The sequence below is a fragment of the Rhinolophus ferrumequinum genome, chromosome 28 (assembly GCF_004115265.2).
Source record: "Rhinolophus ferrumequinum isolate MPI-CBG mRhiFer1 chromosome 28, mRhiFer1_v1.p, whole genome shotgun sequence".
Classification (NCBI taxonomy): Eukaryota; Metazoa; Chordata; class Mammalia; order Chiroptera; family Rhinolophidae; genus Rhinolophus; species Rhinolophus ferrumequinum.
In genome coordinates, this window is record NC_046311.1 from 15006120 (window position 1) to 15019473 (window position 13354).

The following is a 13354-nucleotide window of genomic DNA, read 5'->3' on the forward strand; positions in this document are numbered from 1 at the left end:
TCAACAATGAATTACGTACCAAAGAGAACTTGGTTGTCACCTCTTGCTCCATGGTACCACCCTGGCACCACTCTTTCTTTTCTTTTTCCCCCATTGGCAGTATTATGCTCGTAAGAAGAATAGTTCAAGAAACACTCTAGAAATAATATAATTCCTCAATCTTGATATTATTACCTCTTCTTTGTATTTCCTCATAATTGTCCTGATCAATCTAATCTCTGTTATCAATGAGAGCTCAATACCTTAATGGGGAATCAGGGAGTTCGTAATCTTTTATGACCCTGATGCGTCTAAATTCGGTCTCAGTGGAGTCCAGGAGTCCAGGATCTCGAGAAGTATCTGGCTGCGTGCCCCCTTTTCATCTTAGTTCTATGTTTCTTGGCTTCACTTATTTCTGCAGTCAATTTTTTCCATTATGTGATTGGCACAAAGGGCCATTTGAAGCCCTAAATTCAGTTATCTGCTTCCTGTTCTTAGTAACGTACAAACTTTTCTCTTCCTTGTCTATGTAGAAGTCTAAGAGTGGAAGGGTGAGCTGACATGAGCCACTGAGGGATTCAGTGACCCAATAATTGGGACTCCAGGTAGCTGGTCACAGCCCCAGTGGAGTGTGAACCACATGGTTATTAGCTCTACCGCTGCCTCATAGTCTGGAAGAGAATGTCCACTACGACAAAGTGGGAAGGAACTCGGTGCAAACATGGCCAGGAAGCAATAAAGGATAAGTGCCACCTCCCACCACTGGAGCCCAAGGGCTCTTTGAAGATCTTTATGACAATTTATGTTGTGTTAATAACTATCACCAGCTTACATTATCAAACAACCCCACAGACTACCTGCATTATAGCCTGATCAACGACCGCAAGGACTCCCTACTGAAATGAATTTGTTGGCCAATTAATCCAGCTGTTCCTTCCTGTTTTGCTTTTGTGAAAGAGTTCAGTTTTGGAAGGGCTTAGAAGCTCTATGACCCAAGTGCACAGTACGAAGAAGCAGTTACTGGTGTCCTGGGTAGGTCACCCAGGAAACAATACCAACTGCATGTTACAATTATACAATTAAAAATGGCAGTGCCGCATATTTTCTGTATCTGGTTCTCCACTGAAGATTGCACTTCAGACGGCCATGTAAGGCCATAGGGAACTCACTTCAGCATGTTCTACACTCTTCTGGGAAGGACAGACGTTCCTCTGCTCGGATTTGGAGAACAAATTCATCATTTAAAAAACTGAGAAAAAAAATTAGAAAATACATTATTATCTTCTAAGTAAAATTTCAGGAAGAAGTTGTGTCATCATTCTTAGACCTGATTGTCATTTCATCTGCTTCCCTTTATTTTAATTACTGTCCATGTTTCTTTCATCCTTGATAAACTGTAAGCTCCTTGAGATTATCTTTTTCATATACAGGTATCTGTGCTTCCCACACTTTCCAGTCGTGGTATGTGCTCAAATAAATGCAACTTCAATACTTTGAATGATTTATCAAATGATGGGCAATCATATATATATATATATCTATATATATATATATAGATATATATATATATATAGATATCTATCTATCTATCTATATATATATATATACAGTCACTTATATGTTTATTATACCTACACATATAAAAAGCTATTTATGGATTCAGGAAGGTGCATGTTCATATATATGCTGTTCGTTCTTTCAATCTGGTGTGAGTCTTCGTGACGTGGACAAATGTGTCAAGTTCAAAGGATAGAATGAAGACAACTTACTTGTGGCGACTCAGAGACGCAGGTGGCTATGACGTAGAGAGCAAAGTGCACTGAGGACCACATGCTGATGGTCAGCTGTGTCCTGATTCCCTGGAAGCAGCCAGAGAAAGGGTTGTGCTCTCCTTGTGCCTGGTGCACACCTTGCATAGAGGAGATGCTGTGCTCCTGCAGTGTTTGTCTATTGACTGGATCACCAAAACCACGCATGAGTGACTGAATGGGCAAGGGGATTTGTTCCATACCTGCTGTGGGAAGTGTCTTGTGGTTATTACCTCCATGAAAGAGAGAGTTGTATTCAGAGAGAGGGCCCACAGCTAAAATTAGGGCAAGATTTAAGTTTTGAGGTCTCAGTGGATTTTTTGGAACATATTCTAATACTGTATGTGCTTAAATGGATACTATCCCTTCCTTTTGAGGGACTGTTTGTTTGATTTATATTCTGTGTTAAATGAACAAGTAGATGGATGACAAGTAAGTGTCATAATACTCACTATCCTGTCATTACCTTTTGTTGAGGTCTTGCCATACGCCAGCCACAGGCTTTATCCCACACCTGTCATCTTTCTTACATACATCAGTAACGACCTAGACCCACTTAACTGCGAAAAAACTCCAATGTTTAGAGATCAAGAAAGGTGCCTTGGGATAGTCATTACCTAGTGGCAGGGCAGCTTCCCTCTGCAGCGTTTGAGCAGCATCCCTATTCCAAAAAGAAAGAAAATACAAGCTTACTCCTTCACACACTGCCTGACTCTTCCTCTCCCCTTCTAATCCCTACTTCTAGATGGGATGTGTTAGGCATTAAATGGTTAGGATCCACTTTCTTGTGTAGTTACCAGATGCTCAGATACAAACCCCCCCAACTGAAAAAAAGAGAGACGAAACTAAAGAATAGAACACCTTTTATGTTACTAAATAACCAGGGACAAGTTGAAGTGTAAGATAAGGAAATATGCCACTTAATGAAACCATATGCAGGAAGGAAATTACTGGGGGAAAGTAAGAATGAGAGTAATCTTCATCATAATAGACACTATTTTATAGCACCCCATCCATTCTGGCTCCCGTGGTTGCTGATTTGTATAATTCTACCACATAATCTTTAGAACGAACCTAGATAGTATTTCCCCCATTACAAAGACGAGAAAACCAAGGTAAAGGATTACTACAGAGGGTGCCAAAAAAATGTCTACACATTTTAAGAAAGGAAAAAACTGTATTAAAAATGTAATACTTATTATATACCAATAAAAAAAATGAATACAAGTCATGTGTATACATATTTTTGGCATCCCTGGTATATTAGTGTAATTTTGAACTTCTGGATTGAAAGCCCATATTTGAGGATACCCTCTGTACCAGCCTGAGATGTGTTTTACTTATTTATTTATTTTACATTTTAAAAAAGATTTTTATTAAACATATAGCTAACATACAATATTATCTTAGTTTTAGGTGTACACAACAGTTCTTAAACATTTATATTCCTAAACAAGTGATCACATGATAAGTCCAGCAACCATCTGAGACCCTACTGTGCTATCACAGTATTGACTATATTCCCTATGCTGTGCTTTACATCCCTGTGACTTATTTGTGTCATACCTGGAAATTTGGAAGCACAGGATATGTTTTAAATTCATCCATTCACCCTAAAATATTTGTGGAGCATGTAGAATGAGACAGGCACTGTTCTAGGCAGGGATAAACAACTGTGAGCCAGATTGTAAGGTTCATGCAATCGTGGAATGGGACTCCGTTAGTAGACACAGGTGCAGTCTCGTAATGAGGTAGAGGCGGGAGTACACTGCCTTGATTCAAATTCCTATTCGCCATGTTTTCCTGGTTGTCTCTGTAATGGGAGGAGATGACATATGCCAGCTGTTGCCGAAATTAAATATGTTGGGGAAAGTGTTACTGGCACAATGTCTGGCACATTAGGTGTTCAAAAATATTATTTGTAACTCTTTGAGAAAACACACATTTAAATATCATTGATACTGTTATATATGTCAAATGCTGGCTCCTAAAAAATATCTAAACTAGCTTGCTCTCTACAACAGCAAGAGAGAGCCCGTTCACCTGGGCAGTCTCAACAGTATATCAGAGAGGAAAGGACATTTTTTTAAATTATTTTTTTCAGTTACAGTTGGCGTTCAATATTACTTTATATTTGTTTCAATATATATTTTACATTAGTGCACAGCATAGTGGTTAGGTTAGACATTTATATAACTTATGCAGTGATCACCTTGGTTAGTCTAGTACCCACCCGGCAGTGTACATAGCTGCTGCAACGTTAGAAGAAAGCAATACAGAATTCCCCTTGAGAGGTAGGACTTGGGTTCTAACATGAAGACTCAGTTTTCACTCTTCTAGAATTAAGTTCTCTGAGGATCTTTTTTTCTTAGAAGAGAACAAGTGGGTCAAAATAGAAGCTGGGTGATGTAAGAAATATATTGAATGTAGCAGATGTTATTTTACCAAGGCAACGAGCTCTTTTTCAATGTCAGGACATAGCCTGGAGACTTTCATTTCGCCAATCCAAGAGCAGTTTCCAAAGTACCCAAAGATTTGTTTAAAGCCAAAATATTCCTGTGAGATTGTCAAATAGTGTTGCAGTATTTCAATGCTACCAAAAGTAGTAAAGTGCCAGACAATAAATTTGGTAATATCAATATCATGAGCTGATCTAAAGCAAAAGGAAAGTCTAGCCATTTGGGGGCATGAGAAGCCATCACTAGGAAGCCAGTGGGGGGAAGCCATTTCCTTCCGAGGTCGTTTGTGTCTAATGGGTTCCTGAGAGCTCTCAGCTTGAGGTCTCCAGGGCTTCTGCCTTTGATCAAAAGGCACCACTTTGAGTAGCACAGTTCTGGATGTTTACTTCCTCACTACCTTTTAGGGGCCTCTCCGAGTTTCAAAGCTGTCTTTCTCTCCCACATTTTAGACCAGGTCTTCAAAACTTTTTTTTCCCCCAATTCCAAGACTCTTAAAATTAGCTTCAGGCGTACAAAACAATGTAATAGTCAGACATTTACACCCCTCACAAAGTGATAACCCCCTTCCCCAATCTTGTCTGTCGTCATATATAGCTGTTACAATTCCATTGACTTTATTCCTTATGCTGTACTCCACATCCTGTCCCTCTGTCTATACATATTTAATTATAGTTGACATTCAGTATTATTCAACGTCATCCACCAGGTGCCTCATGGGACATTCCATGATAGAATGTGTAAAATAAGAGACCACTTCATTGACTATAGATGGCTGACCACTGTGCTATACACCTGAAGGTCTTCAGAATTTAATGGTTGTTTAGGAGGGCATTGAGGAAAGGCTATTTGTACCTGTTGACTTAAAGGGGACCCTAATCTAAAACCAAGCGAGTGGAAGTTTCCAGTACGTTCGCTGCTATGGCTATTGCCACTGCGTCCAAACAGATACTTTAGTAAGCTGGTCGCTGAGGATTCTAATGAGGTTGAATGAGAACACTAAGAGCGTGCTGTCCACATCACTCATGTACCACGTGGGCGGAAGTTTTATTACTATTACAAATGAATGAATCGCGAGTCACCAGCAATATTCCGCCGTGAATGCTTACAATAATGTAGACTCTAGAAGCAGACTCAGGTTATCCTGTTTCTTACTCAAAAGGAAAACTTACGTGAAACCCAGAAGGAGTTGAGTTCGTTAAAGCAAATGTTGGGCCATGGGAGTTTGAGAGTCTCTGAAAATGTTGCTAACTTGAGTTGAAGATTTCTGTTTATTCTATCTTTCCTGAAGATTGCAGCAACATGGACATAGGGTTGCTGTGTGACTGGCAGACTGTGCAAAGCTCTTTAATTACAGTCTCAGTGAAATGGTTGTGCCTAGTACTATTAAAAAATAGTTTGGGAACACAAAGTCATGTGATATGTCTCCTGGCATAGCAGGAAATCTCCATCCAGTCTTCAATCCACCCCCCAAATAAGGAAACAATTATAATGCATATTCAAAACCCGTCACAGCGGTACTTAGGGATCTGTTTGGAGGTGTTCAGAGGAGCCTTGTGGTTGGGGCTCTTGGCCACGCCCCACCTTTACAGTTCTACTCAGAATAACCAGCGAGGCCTAGCCACCGACACCCTCAGGAATCTCAGTAAAATGTCCTCACCGGTGTTGATTGGGTACAGTCGCCACTTTCTCCTTGCTGTGCTGGATAATTTTATGTTAAATTTTTGCAAGTGCCAATCGGGACAGTCCCAGGGGTTCTTTTCACGTGTTTTACCTGCAGATTTCTCCCAGTCACCCTTCGCTGACCTCGAGCCCATGCCTGCTGTCCTGTAACAGCTGATATGAATCTCTCAAAAGGTGTCATCATGACGGACAGGATCTCAGCGGGGGGGCATTTCCTTCATCTTCCATGGAACCCTCTTTTGATGAGGGTTTACTTTTATAATCGCCATCTCTTTTGGAAACATTGGAGCTTTCAAAAGTTACTTTATTTGCTGACCTTTTTTTTTTTAAGTTGGGGTTCAGTTGCACCTTTTTAAAATTAGTTCTAGGTGTACAAAAAACAATGTAATAGTTAGAAATTTATACCCCTCACAAAGTGATAACCCCCTCCCCCAATCTATTACCCCTCTGACGTCGTATATAGCTGTTACAATCCCATTGACTCTATTCCTTGCGCTGTACTCCACATCCTGTGACTATATGTATGTATATTAAATTATAGTTGACATTGAGTATTATTCAGCTTCAGGTGTACACTGCAGTGGTCAGGCGGCTACACCATGCAGTGGTCTCCCTAATAAGACAAGTGCCCATCTGACACCCTACAAAATCTTTACAACATTATTGTTATATTCCCCAAACTGTCTTTCGTATCCCCCTGGCCATAGACCATTCTTAATTGAGGCTCCTGCTGAGACTAAGAACCCTGTTTATTCACAAAGCACCCCAAAACCATGGACCACACTCAAAATATACTTCCTATCGGTGTGTATAATCACTCCTTGTCTCTCTCTGATTGACAAGACCTGTAGGTGCCGTGACTTCTGCCATCTGGGCAGATTTTGCCTTGGGACATAGACCAAGTATGCTGTTGATTTTCCTGAGTGGACAAGCAAGTGTAGACTATTTTGACCCAAAAGATATATTAACAAAAAAGGAAAACAAATCTACCACTACAAAATGTATAGTCTCAAGGAGTTGCTCAAAATACAGTGGGATTTGGCTGTGGTACTATAGGAAACAAGGAATGGCTATTTCCAGCTCTGAGGTCCTGAGAAAATTTCTCTCTGCCAAGTGTGTTTTTGGAATTGGAGGGTAAAATAATTAGGATTGCTACATGTTTCTGGCTTTTGTTTTTAGTCCTTTGCAGTTTCTGGTTTGAGAAGAAGATGTGCAGTTTTAGGTAGCAGGTCAGATAAATAAATCTAAACCTTAGTAGGTTTATCCCAAATAAGTCTACCTATGTTAGTAGAAATTACTGTGCACTATTTCTTAGAAGAAATTTCTAGCATTTCTTTGAGATCTTCCATTTGGGCTCGATTTAGATATGAAAGTACTAGGAAATCAATCTCCAAATTATCTTTGAACTTTTGATGAGGGGGGCAGTCCTGGGGGCCTCGAGGTCTAGACCATCCAGAGTTTCCTCTGCGGTTCCGTTGCAGTGAATCCCGACCTAGCAAACGCGCAGATACGGTATGACAGTGGAAGAAAGGCTAATGTCGTTATTCTGAGGGTAATTCGTGCTAAGCGGGGACATGGGGGACATCTGAGGATTATTGGAGAAAACTACCACCTAAAATGGACATTGTAGCACCCATATCTAGTTTTTGAAATCACAAGTTTATCTTAAATATTTAAAGAAATTTTTCCTTTTAACTTTAGGGTATAAAGGCTGATAGGTGCTTGGTACCCACTTGAAGTACCTTGACTACTTTTTTTTTCCATTTTAGATTCTCAGCTAATACTGGACAATTGTTTTCCTAATGTACTTAATGTTTACATGTGTCTGGGAGGGGAGGATGCAATTTTGTCTCTAGTTTGATTTTTCTTGTAATCTAAAACTCTTTCACAATGTTTAGTGAGGTGCTGGAGATCTGATACTATGGCTATTTTCAATTCTAGCTTTTTCTTGCATATTTTATCCTCTGTTTCAGCCTTAAGGTTACTCACAGCCCTTGCCATGGTTTTTAGCACTTATTTAATATGAGGCATAGTATTTAATCGTTTTAAATGATTGTCTCTTTACATTAGAATTTAAACATGCTGAGCATAGAGATTTTTGGTTGTATCTTCCACCGCACTAATGCCAATCCCTAACTGTGGAAGAAATAAAAATTAACTTCAGTTTGAAAGTCAAGAGCTAAATTAACTTCAAATTAATTGCACTGGTAAGAGAAAATCCACAAGAGAAATGTCAACTTCTTGCTTCTTAAAGAAAGGTGCAAAATAATATAGAATTTTCAGGAAGGGAGGGATTTAGGTTCAATTTATAATCAACAGGATTTTGGTTAGATCAAAACAAAAATGGGGCTGACTGAATGGTGTTGGTTTGATCACAGCCAAATGCCGGTGACTGGCAGTATTAGAGAGCAGGTCAGCTTAAGTGGTGTTTGCCAGTTGTTAGGATTTAGCTAAAAACCAGTTTGGACATTTTTTCAGCTTCTGAGTACTGGATAACCCTATCTTTCGGGAGAGAATATGATTTGGTTACTTTTGTACATGTGGATGTTGTCTTTTAGGCAAGGCCGGCATTTTTTATCTCGCTGTCAAAACCTGGAAAAGCCCAAGGAACATAAAAGTGGGGACATAGAACAGTGTTCACAGCCATCCAGATATTCTCTGTGCCTTTGTAGATCACTGTAATGTTTCCTAACTTAAACTTTTAAAAATGTAAAGAACACCTGAAGAGTAATTTTTATCAGTCATTTAAAAATATTGATGAAATGGAAAAATTCCTTAAAAAACACAACTAGTGAAAAAAATCACAAAAAGAAATAGAAAATATAAATTGCCTTATACTATTAAAGACATTAAGTCCAAAATGAAAATCTTTCCAAACAAGAATATTCCAGGCATAAATATTCTCACTAGTGGATTTTTCAAAATATTTAAGGAACAAGACAAAGAAATAAAAACTCATAGACATAGACAATAGTTTAGTGGTGACCAGAGGGAAAGGGGAGAGAGGGATAGTAGATGAGGGTAAAGGAGATCAAATATATGGTGATGGAAGGAGAACTGACTCTGGGTGGTGAACACACAATGTGAGATATAGATGATGTAATACAGAATTGTACACTTGAAACCTATATAAGTTTACTAACCATTGTCACCCCAATAAACTTTAATTTAAAAAAAAAACATACACCTATACAAGAAAAAAAAGAAAATATATCATTCTCATTTGCTCAGAATAGTTTCATTGTAGTAACTAAATCTGACAAAATACTGTAAAAAATGAATTTACAGACTATGGCTAATATGAATATAGATGCAAACATTCTAAATAAATGATAGTAAATCAAATTACATAAAATATTAAAAAAAAAAACATAGAACCATTCGGGGTTTACTTAAATAATGAAAGATTATCTTTTACATTCAAAAATTTATTGAAGACTTCTGGTTTCAACTCTGACACGTGAAGAATTTGGAAGTCATTGTTTCTGTCCTTATAGTAAGATATAGTTGGACAAACTAAAGAAAATCAATGATCTTCTTGGATCTGTAACTGACCTGAGGTTGCAGGGAAAACTGCCACACCAGAATCTGAGAGACAGTCTCATCCATGAAAATACAGGTCCACTGAGATCTACTTAACTGAAATGAAACAAGCCACAGTTAGTAGAAACACTTAAATGGGAATTTAGATAAATAGCTGAACTGAATGTGGACTAGGGTGAAAGGGAGAAACTCCAGCGAACTCCCATATTTTTGTGGGCTTTACCTACAAGAACCTCACAAGCTTCTCATGACAAAGATTTGAGAAAGATCCCCCCTCATGGCTCTGGAAGGGGGAAGACTAATTATTGTGAAATACACCTAGAGAAGTTTTCATAGTGAAGGCCTAATCTCCAGGGGAAAGATTTGGACAAAGCCTTATCCCAGTTGGGGGAAGGGCATACCTCTCATTCCAGCCTCCTCTAGCCATCCTATCTTACCAACCAGAAAATACACACACACACACACACACACACACGCCAATAGGGTCAGTGCTTTGAGGAAATACAAGTAGATCAAGAACACTAGAGCTAGGGAAAAGAATAGAGGGCAAGAAGAAAAACAGCTATGCTGATGGAGAAATCCCTGTGAACTTTACAACTCAAAACCTAGGCACACAAAAACAGACTTATTCAAAAAGCTGTGGATCACTTATTCCCCCCACAATTTGCCATCCCGCCAACAGGCATCAGTATAATGACAGTGGATTACCGTTAAAGGAACTGGAAGACACCAACTTCCTCCAGGGAGAATACTTAGAGAAAACCAGAGGCAAGAGAGGAGACAAAAACCCACACTAAAAAGGTTGACACTTCTCATACCTCTAACAACAGCAAACATTAAACAGGACACATCTCCCAGTCAGATTACCATAAATCTCACACTAACGGCCTATTTACCTCAATTCCTAATATCAGATAGAACTCAATAAAAAATTGCAGCATATGCCTTCTGGCAAGGAAAAAAGAACACTATGAAGAGTTAAAGCAATTAGTGGAATTAGACTCAGGACACAGATGCTAGAATTACCAAATAGGGACTTTTTTATTTTTTAACAGCAGGATCTGGAATTACAGTTCCTTTTTTAATATTAAATTTATTCGGGTGACAATGGTTAGTAAAATTACATAGGTTTCAAGTGTAAATTTCCCTAATACATCATCTATGTATCACATTGTGTTCTCACTACCCAGAGTCAAACGGGGACTTTAAAATAACTATGATTAATAAGTTAAGGACACTTATAGAAAAAAAGAAGACATTATGCAAGAATAGATGGGTTACATAAGCAGAGAGATGAAAACTGTAAGAACCAAAAGGAAATGCTAGGAATCAGAACCACTATAACCTAAATGAAGAATGTTTTTAACAGGTTCATCACTAGACTCAACACAGTAGAAGAAAATATTTGAACTTGAAGATAGTTCAATAGAAATTTCACAAAATTAAATGAAATGAAAAAAAGGAAAATCAGAACAGAACATCCAAGAACTGTTGAACTATTTAAAAAAAAGTCATAGACATAATTGGGAGATACTAAAACAAGCAGAAGAAATGTTTGAAGTAATAATGGCCAACAATGTTCTGAAACGAATAACAGAAACCAAATCACAGATGCAGGAAGCTCAGAGAACACAAAGAAAGAAAATATTTGGGGGAAAAAAGAGGAAAAAATAACAACAATAACGCCTAGGCATATCATATTTAACTGCAGGAAACCAGAGATAAAGAGAAAATCTTGAAAGGAGCCAGGAAGAAAACACACACACAATTAATTACAGTGAATTACAGTAGACTTCTCATCAGAAATCATGAAAGTAGGAAGAGTAGAGTGAAATATTTAAAGTGTTGCAGGAAAAAAATCTAACTAGAAATCTATATCAAACAAAATTATCCTTTAAAAATAAAGGAGAAATAAATACTCTCAGACAAACCAAAACTGAGGGCATTCTCACCGACAGACCTGCCCTACAAGGAATGTTAAAGAAGTTCTTCAGGGAGAAGCAAAATTATACAGGTCAGAAACTTGAATCTCCATCGAGAAAAGAAAAGCATTGGCAAACAAATAATTGAGGTAAAATGAAATTATAATTTTCTTGATTCTTAACTAATCTTAAAAACATCCAAAGTAATAATAAGTAACAATGTATTGGGTGATTATGGCATATGAATAGTTCAATAAATGAAAACAATGTCACAAGAAATGAGAGGGAGAAATTGAGAGTACTCTGATATAATGAACCTGCAGTACACACGAAAAGATAGAGTGTAATTTGAAAATGAATTTGGATTAATTGAATGTATATATGTAAGTTCTAGGAAAATGAGTAAAAATAAAAGAGAATAATTGATATGCTAAGAGAGCAGATAAAATGAAATCATGTAAAATGATCAACTAAAAGCAGAGAAGTCAGTTAAATAGGGGGATAAAGAAACAGTAATGCAATGACTAGAAAAGTTACAAAAATGGAAGATATTAATCTAACAAAATCAATAATCATTTTTAATGTGGATGGTTTAGATTAAAACACAGATTGTCATAATGCATAAAGAAAACAAGACTGTACTAACCGTTGTCTTCAAGAAACCTGCTTTAAAATGAAAGATTTTGGTAGGATAAATGTAAAAGGATCGATAAAGACATACCATGCTGACACTAATCAAATGATAGCTGGAGAAGTTATAGGAATTTCAGAAGCAGACTTCAGAACAAGGAAGATTATCAGGCATGAACAGTGCAGTGCATTAAATAATAATAAGGGTCAATTTTTCAAGAAGACATAACAATCACAAACGTATATACCCCTAACAAAATATGTATATTTACATAATATACCTCATGTAAAGAGTGTCAAGATACATGAGGTAAAAGTTGAAAGAAGTAAAAGGAGAAATAGGCAAAGCCAGCTGGAGACTTCAGCACCCATTGGCAGTAGCTGGTTACACAGGCAGAAAACCAGTAAGGGTATAGGTAATCTAAGCAGCATTATCAATTAGTTTGACTGACAGAGACAACTTGTTTCGGCAATAGAAGAATACACATTCTTCCAAAGCTCACATAAATTATTCACCAAAATAGCTCATTTTATATGCCATAAAACAGACCTTAACAAATTTAATAGATTAGAAATCATACAAAGTAAGTTTGTAGGCAACAATGGAATAAAACTAGAAATCAATAAGGAAAGATATAGCTGAAAAATTACCAAATATTTGGATTAAACAATACACTTCTAAATAACAGGTACATCAAAGAACAAAACATCAGAAGGGGCGGCCGGGTAGCTCAGTTGGTTAGAGAGTGATGCTTGTAACACCAGGATCGCCGGTTCAATCCCCGCCTGGGCCAGTGTGAGCTGCGCCCTCCACTACTAGATTGAAACAACTACTTGACTTGGACCTGATGGGTCCTAGAAAAACACAGTTAAAATAAATTATTAAAAAATTAAAAAAAAAAACGAAACATTAGAGATTAAAAGTTATTTTGAACTAAGTCCAAGTAAAAATACTACTTATCATCATTTGTGGGATGCAGCTAAAGCATTGCTTACAGGAAATTTTTTAACATTAAATTCATAATCAGAATAGAAAAAAATATCTAAAATTCATAAGATAAGCATGTGCCTTAAAAAAATACACTAAACCTAAAGCAAATAGAAGAAAATAAATAACAATAATTAGAAGCAGTGAAATTGAGAACAGGAAAACAGTAGAGAAAATGAACAGAAATGAGAGCTAGTTCTTTTAAAAGATAAATGAAATGGTCAAACCTCTAGCCAGGCTAAGCAAAGGAAAAAAAGAGAAAAGACCCAAGTGACCAATATCAGACATAAGAGTCATCAGTTATGATCCCATGAATATTAAAAGGATATAACAATATTAGAACAA

The 13354-nt window shown here is 37.4% G+C and overlaps 1 non-coding gene across 1 annotated transcript; it reads left to right on the forward strand.

Annotated features, from left to right (window-relative positions):
- Positions 1–12741: 12741 nt before the first annotated feature.
- On the forward strand, positions 12742–12815 carry TRNAT-UGU (transfer RNA threonine (anticodon UGU)). Its single transcript has one exon. It is a non-coding gene; the product is annotated as a tRNA-Thr (tRNA).
- Positions 12816–13354: the final 539 nt, after the last annotated feature.